Source organism: Pleurodeles waltl, unplaced genomic scaffold (genome assembly GCF_031143425.1).
Source record: "Pleurodeles waltl isolate 20211129_DDA unplaced genomic scaffold, aPleWal1.hap1.20221129 scaffold_67, whole genome shotgun sequence".
Lineage (NCBI taxonomy): Eukaryota > Metazoa > Chordata > Amphibia > Caudata > Salamandridae > Pleurodeles > Pleurodeles waltl.
In genome coordinates, this window is record NW_027150384.1 from 1,438,155 (window position 1) to 1,446,464 (window position 8,310).

General features: G+C 49.1%; 2 non-coding genes across 2 annotated transcripts; both read right to left on the reverse strand.

Moving 5' to 3' along the window:
* Window positions 1-1,492: 1,492 nt before the first annotated feature.
* TRNAE-CUC (transfer RNA glutamic acid (anticodon CUC)) lies at window positions 1,493-1,564 on the reverse strand. The gene has a single exon. It is a non-coding gene; the product is annotated as a tRNA-Glu (tRNA).
* Window positions 1,565-2,578: 1,014 nt separating this feature from the next.
* On the reverse strand, window positions 2,579-2,650 carry TRNAD-GUC (transfer RNA aspartic acid (anticodon GUC)). Its single transcript has one exon. It is a non-coding gene; the product is annotated as a tRNA-Asp (tRNA).
* Window positions 2,651-8,310: the final 5,660 nt, after the last annotated feature.

Sequence of the window (8,310 nt, forward strand, 5' to 3'; positions counted from 1 at the left end):
ACCGTCTTACGTTGCATTTGCTCCTCCCAAAGAAATACGGAGTTTGCAAAGTCTTTACTGGTCGATAGGGGCGGCTCCTTCGCAATGGCGCCAAGCGTCGCCCACTGGCTCAGAGCCAGCAGCTCAAAAATAAAACAATATTTAATTATCATTTTAATTTTCAGCTACTGGCTGAGCCAGCATTGGCAGGGAGTGGTGGGCTGGGCTGTGGGAGCGTGAAGGAGGAGGGGAGTGAGTGCACTTAAAAGTGCGTATGTTAGTTTGTCCGGCTGTCTTAGCCCAGCAAACTGACATGCACACTTGGGTTTCTTCAGCCCGGCTGTGTTGCGCAGCCGGGTTCGAGAAACAACACAGGCTCCAGTGCACTGTCTGAGCGGCAGACCAGGCCGCTCAGACCAATCCTGACGCTGCTCTCATGCAAGGTACAGAATGAGAGCAGCTCCAGGATTGAGTGGGAGTCTGTGCTGGTGTCCCAGGGGGTGCTGGGACACCAACTCCATCAAGAGAGGAGGGGGCAGCCAGAGACCGCAGATAGGTAAGTTTAAAAAATATATATTTTAGTATTTCCCCCTCCCCTTTACCCCCCTTTTGAGATTTGAGGCAGCCGCCACTGATGCTCGAGAGTGCTGTGCTTACATTCCTCTCATACATTATAAGCTTAATGGCTATATTGTTAATATTACACACATAAGGCATGAATTAACTGAAGCAGAAGAGGCAGGTGCATGGGAAGAATCCAGATCATTTTTGGGATCGGTCGGTCACAGGTTTGGGTAGATGGGCCAATGGCTGGTGGTGCAGATGGTGGAGTTTAGAAGCTGCTGTTATCACCAATGTTTGTCACATTAGTCGGTATTGTACGTGTGATTATTTTCTTGAAATGCTGCAAAGGACTTTCATCATTGAAGGGAAAACTTGTGGGACTAAGATGATGGCAGCAACGAGAGGAAGAAACCGAAAGAGACGGATGTCAAAGTCGAGGAGATGCAAAGTGAACTTTATGATAACTTGAGGGATTTGCAAGAGACCAAACAGAAGAACCGAAGTGAATGAAAGATGCACTTTAATAAAGAACTGAAGTGATTATGAAATCATTGGGGGGGTGCGCTAATTTTCTATTAATAAAAATCACTCACGTGAGCTATTGCTAATATTTAAACCTGCTTACACCGTCCTTCATGTTTTTTAAACGTCCTCCTGTGTCACGTGATATTAATATTGATTTCTCTTCTAAAATAAACGTTAACAGTTTATTAAAGGAAAAGACTGCAGAAAAGGTCTCCTGAAAGTACAAAGCCAATGATAAATTTCGTGAACCAGCAGTCACTCAGTCTTCTCTCAGTGGTTTGTGACTGTCCATGAAATGTTTAGTTATTACTGGTGACAACTCAAGTGAAGAAAAAACATATGCATATAATGAAATAGTTCCAATTTTAAAAATAAAAATGTATGATGTAATAGAATTAAAAATATAAAAAACGAAAACGATACATTCCCTGACCGGGAATCGAACCCGGGCCGCGGCGGTGAGAGCGCCGAATCCTAACCACTAGACCACCAGGGAATACAATAATCTTTGGCTGAACCACTATGAAAGTGTACTGTGGCTCCCTCTGTTGCACGTCTAGTTTTACACAATGAGCTCCATTAGGTAGAAAACACTAGTGGTAATTAAAGGAGGGAAAATAGCCGTAGACAAAGAAAACACACTACATTAAGGAAGACTAAGGAAAAAAAATGCACCGTAAATAAGACTGAAATCTGCTGAGAGTTCCCAGCCTCCAAGGTTGAGGTATGAGGCTCTCATATCACATACTGGAGAATGAAACCATCAGTCACCAATTAACCGTCAAGATACATAGTAAGTGCAATTAAAAGGGGTCAGTGCTTCTTCTCAGGGCTCCTAAGGGCAGCTCTTAGGTTTCCAGGTGCACGAGCAGCTCCCCCTGGATAGAGCCCCTCACTGGATGCTGGGACCCGTGGCCCTAACGTGAGAGTGTTATAAACAGGACTACAAGTCCCAGAATGCAGTGTAAACACCTGGAGCTCATGAGGATGGTGGGACGTGCACCTCGGGGTCAGTGTTTCTTTTGCTCTCACAATGTCTGTGAGTTCTAAACCACTGCACTTAAATAAAGAAAAAACTTTTACCTTCGAATAAAACAATTCCCCATTCAGAGCCCGCCCAGCATTTCATTTATTTGTCACGAAATACTTTATAATTTCCATCTAAAATAGCCCTCCATTATATTTCATTTATTTCGCGTGACAATAACTAGTTAAAACGCATGGTATTTATTATTTGGTACTTTGATTTTTATCTCAATAATAAACTTTCATTACACCTTTCCATTTTCAAGAAAGTACACAGAGTCGCAGCAGATGAAGAGTTACTAATTGCCGGTGATAGATTTTAAAAGGTGCGGGGTTGCATTAGTAATTATTTCATCTTCTGAGAGCTGTGGCCATAAATACAAAATATCAGCTCCCTATAGTGTCATTGTGACATCATAAATTGCATTTAAAATAGGTGTACAATCTTTTATATAGGGTTAGTTTAAAACATAAAAACTCCATTCTCCCCGTCGGGGAATTGAACCCCGATCTCCCGCGTGACAGGCGGGGATACTGACCACTATACTAACGAGGATCAGGTATTGAGAACCCTCCTGTGTAGCTCCTTGTCATGTCCTTCATTCCGCTGCGTCCTGCCGTAGTGCTTGATTTTTTATATTTCTCAGCTCCTTCACACCAACACAGAGGGCCACAGGCTCAACAAACACACACACTCACTGCACAAAACACACACACAAACCCGCTGCTCCCCAACACTTCACACAACCTTCTCTCCTCCCAGCAGACGCTCTCAGCAGCTTCCAGCAGCATCACCTTCCACACTCACAACAAGCAGCTCCGGGGCTGCTTCAGCCGGGGGTGGGGGGCACCGGCCTCGCTCCTCAGCCCAGGGCCCCCGGCTCTGTCTCATCAGGGGGGGGGTTGCACAAAGGGACTGAGGGGAGACTCTCCCGCCCCCCCAGCTGGAGGAGGGAGCTGGACTGAGAGGGGAGGAGAGGAGGCGGGAAAAGCCAAGGTGTCTGAGGGGCTGAGAAAGGAGCTGCTTGGGATTGGGAAGCAGAGGAAACAGAGCAGAGTTTGGAAAAGTCCTGGGAGGCGGATTTGAAGCAGCGACCTCAGGATGTCAGCTCTTCCTCTACAGACCTCCCCGCCACCCACTGAGCTATCGAAGGCTGTTTTTGTTCGGTAACAGGGCACTATATGGGACCAGTAGTACACCTACACACTATACAACAGTACACCTGAATAAGGGGCCGGATAGTATGGTGAGGGACAATCTAACACACTTATTAGAAACACTGAAATAGAATTTGGCGACGTGTACCACGGAATCCACGCCAAGAATCAGTGACACCTCGCACAGGCAGAAGTTGTTCAGCGCTAGCGATTAACAGATGTGAGGGATACCAAGTCCATCCCGTTACTATGACCAACCCTAGACACACCAGGCAGGAGACTCTGAGCCCCTGGGAAAGACGCTGACAATTTTTATAACGTTTTGCGCAACTGCCACTTCCTTTGAAAATGCATAAACGCTATCAATTTCAGCGCCTTGAGACCCTCACGGGTGAGTAGTGCGCTTTACAAATTCCTGATTGATTGATTGATTGATTGAGAGCGTTTTGCCTCCTGACTGGTGTCAGAGCGTCAGCCTCGCACCAAAGACCAAGAAGCACCTGTGGTACTTCACAACAACAGCCGCCCAGTAACTATCCGCTCATCTCCTCGGTATCCTGGTCCAGTATTCTGCGCGCCCTGACCATTACCCATCTACCCCTCGGTGTTCCACCAGAGACTAGACAGTGGCTAATCGAAGGCCTTGCAGTGGCCCACATGCAGCCCCAACACAGAGCACACTCACTCCTTTGGGCAAAACATCCAATGAGAGATAGCGTTACTCCCCTGAAGGACACCAGAGTTGGAAGTGGCCCAGAGGATGACTTCTGACACTTGTCAACAAGTTTCCAAAGGACTCCATCACTGTATGTAGAGAGTCGTGCAAGATGTAGAGAGCCACCCGGACTCTCCTCTAATTTGTATCCAGTTCCGTGCGTCCGGACGGAACGCGGAACCGAGGTTACCTAATAAAGTTGGGGCTGCGCTGATGCAGTTCCCCTTGAGACCAGCACCAAAGCGTGTGTGTGTTCATTTACGCCGACTATAGGTGTGGCCCTCCCCACCTTACAGTGGCGACGAGCGGGCTCGATACTCCCGCGTCGCAGTCAGGTCACACTGCAGCCGATGAACAACCCTGAAAGGGAAAAGGAACGCGACCGGTACAGCCACGTTGCACCCTGATCCGAGAGGTGCTGAAGAACGCATGGCCACGCGGGCGCTTGAATGTACAGGCAAAACGCGCGCCGCGCCCCGGTTTGAGAAGTGTACCCCGCCTCCCTCAGACACGAGTCTCCCCGAGCACCGGGGCCCCGCCTCGATCATTGCCGCGGCCTGAAAGGCGTGCGTGCGGCAGGGTAAAAGTGTAAAACGCGGCCTCACCTTCGGTGCTGGACTGAGAGCAGCATTCTCACACGGAGGCCCGGCAACACCACGTGGGGGCGTGCGCGTCTCAAAACACACGTGCACACCCCATCCTCCAGCAGCGCGACGCTCATGCTGTGCTCCCCAGGCAGGGGGATGCAGCACAGGAACCAGTGGGGAAGGACCCCCAAAAAAATAAGCAGGAAGGGCAGAAAGCCCTGAAAAGCAAGCAAGAAAAGGAAAAGATAGTAGCAGAGAGCCATAATAAAGAAAAAAAAAGGGGCAAGAAGAAGAAAAAAAAAAGAAGGAGAATTATAATAATCATCAAGGGCAGCCCAGAAAAAAAAAAAATTATTAAAAGGACCGAAGAGGTGTGTACACCACACATAAGATACAAAACACTCCAGAGAGCAAAGAACACTTGAAAAAAAAGAGATACCACTACAATAAAATAGAGACGTCATGAGCGCCCCACCGCAGGAAAACCCCCAGCTGCCCGTGCAAGCAGGCGCCAGTGCTCACTCCTCAGTCACGGCGCTGCCCCCATTCAGCCAACTGATTGACCCGGCCACAGCCTCGCCAAGATGGCACCTACGGTTAAACCGATTAGAAAATTACTTCTGCGCCACAAGAGAGACAGATGGAGCCATGCGCAGTTCGCTCATGCTGCTAATGGGAGGAGATGAGCTGCAAGAATTGTTCGATGCACTCCCAAACAATGGTGATAAGTCAGACTTCAATGCGGCAGTGGAGGCCCTGAACAAGCATTTTGACCCACAACTAAATTCAGTCTTTGAGCGTTTCAAACTCCGGCAGGCTCAACAAACCGATGTCGAGTCAATGGACATGTTTATGCACGACTAAGGAAACTAGCAAGCTCGTGTGTAGGCCTTAATCAACAAGAGGAGATCAGAGCACAGATTATTCAAGGATGCCGATGAAATGCACTAAGGAAGCTCATCCTACGCCAGCAAGGTATGCCCCTCGATGACATCTTGGTGGTGACGCGTTCACACAAGCTATCAGCGGTGAGGGCGGATGCCATGGTGGCAGTAAGGGGACAATCACTGGCAGCTGCGTCAACTGCACATCCAGTCCAGGTGAAAGAAGAGCAGGTAGATGCCATCCAAACTCGTCAACTCTCAGGACGAAAGGTGAACTTTGTCAGACAGAGCGCACGCACCTGCAGAAGCTGCGGGTATGATCACAAACCACCAATGGTGTGCCCAGCGAAAAGAAAAACATGTGACAAGTGTGGCAAAGATAACCACTTTGTGAGAGTGTGCAGGTCAGGAAAAGGCTGGCATGGAAACCAGAAAGGAAGGGACACCAAAATTAGAAGCGTGACCAAAGAGACTGATGAGTCTGGTGAGACCACGGCTGAAAGAACTCCAGTCTTCGAAGAGGACAAAGATGAAGACATTTTTGTGATCTCGTTCACCGGTGGGAGGCAACAGAAAAAGCGACCGCCACCCATGAGCAACGTCCAGATCAGCGGCAAGTCGGCGACAGTACTCATAGATACAGGAGCATCCGTGAATGTGATGGATGAGACTCTGTTCAGGCAGTTGACCCCAGCACCATCTCTTGCCCCAACTACCACTAAAATTTACAACTATGGAGGCAGAGAGCCCGCTTCCTCTAAAGGGCACGGTGGAGGTGGCAGTGTCCAGCAGGCAGGTGTCAACACTGGTAAGGTTCTACGTGGTGGCTGGGGACCGAGGCACTCTGTCGGGGTGCCACACCGCGGAAGAGCTAGAATTAGTGTTTTTCGCACAACAAGTATATGACTCCCACGCTGAACGCTTGGTTAACGAATTTCCGCAGCTCTATGAAGGACGGGGGCGACTCAAAGGTAAAAGTGTCAAATTACACATAGATCACAGAGTTACGCCCATTGCCCTCAGACACCAACGCGTTTCGTTTCATCTGCGACCAGCCGTGGAAAAGGAACTACAGCTGCTTCAAGACCAAGGAGTGATCGAGAAGGTAGAAGGGCCCACACCATGGGTGTCACCGTTGGTAATAGCGCCAAAACCCAAGCAACCTGTGTGTCGATATGCGCCTCCCCAATAAGGCCATTAAAAGAGAGCGGCACATAACGCCTACGATGGATGATATCATAGCGGATCTGAATGGTGCACAGTGGTTCTCAAAACTGGACCTCAATGCCGGGTATCATCAGCTGGAGCTGGAACCTGACACTAGGAATATCACTACTTTTTCAGCGCACGTGGGACTTCGGTGATACAAGAGACTGAGCTTTGGGGTATCTTCGGCCGCCAAAGTATTCCAAAATGTGATTAGGGAGACGCTCTCAGGACTGCAAGGGGTGATCAATTTGAGTGATGACATCCTCTCCTACTCAAAACCCGAGAAGAACATCATCGACACCTCAGGGCTACACTGCAGAGGTTATCAGAGGCAGGGTTAACACTCCACAAGAAAAAGTGTGCATTCAATCAGATATCAGTGAAGTTTTTTGGCTATGTTTTTTCAAAAGATGGGCTACTAGTGGACTCTCGTAAAGCGGATGCCATCCGTCAAGTGCCGATTTGGAAAAAAACACCACATAAGTTAGAAGCTTCCTGGGAATGGCAACCTATTGTGGAAGGTTTATTCCACAACTTGCGACCATGGCGTAACTTCTCAGACAGCTCACAAAAACTGCGCATCAGTGGGAATGGAGCTCAATGGCCGACATGGCGTTTGCTGACATCAAGACAGCGCTGCTAGACAAGTCAACGATGGCTTACTTTAACCCTCACCGACGTACTGAGGTGGTGGTGGATGCAAGTCCAGTGGGTCTTGGCGCTGTTCTTCTCCAGGAGCAAAACCCACAGGAGTGGGTTCCGGTTGCATACGCCAGCAGAGCATTGTCTTCGGTTGAAACACGATATGCCCAGATAGAACGAGAGGCTATGGCGATTCAGTGGGCGTGCAAACATTTTCACCTGTATGGCCAAGAATTCCAGGTGGTGACTGATCACAAGCCTCTAGTCGCACTGTTTGCCGGGTGCCCTCGTTTGGCACCCCTGCGAATAGAGCGGTGGACTGTTCTGCTGCAACCTTACCGGTTTACCGTCATCTATCGACCGGGAGTGAACAACCCGGCAGATTACTTGTCTTGCCACCCATCCCCAATCACGACCAATGACTCCCAAGAGAAAGATGAGGAGAGCACTGAGGTATTTGTCAATATGGTGGTGCAATCGGCATGTCCCAATGCCCTGAGTGTAAGAGACATTGTGGACGCCACCGAGGTGGATACGGCACTCAACCAGGTCAAAGAAGCACTGGATCACAGGAAATGGAAGCTTCTTTTCCTAGAAAAGATTAAAGTAGCCAATCACGAATGTAAAGCAGCAATGCAAGGGATGTGGAGGGTGCAAGATGAGTTGTCCATGGATGGGCAAGGACTGGTCCTGCGAGGAAAGAGAATTGTGCTGCCTCAGAGTTTGTGGCCCAAAGTGGTGGAGCTAGCACATCAAGGCCATCAAGGCGCTGCAAAGACCAAGGCAAGATTGAGGGCAAAGGTGTGGTTGCCTGGCATGGACAGTCAAGTGGACAAATTGGTGGGAAAATTCCATTCCTGTGTAATCACATCAGGGGAACCACCCTGCTGTCCAGTGGTCACTGAGCCGGCTAGTTTGAAGCCATGGACAAAAGTAAGTATGGACTTTGGGAGCTTCCCGGACGGGCGGCTGACCGTCGTCCTCATTGACTCTTGCACAAAGTTCCCTGTTGTTGATGTTG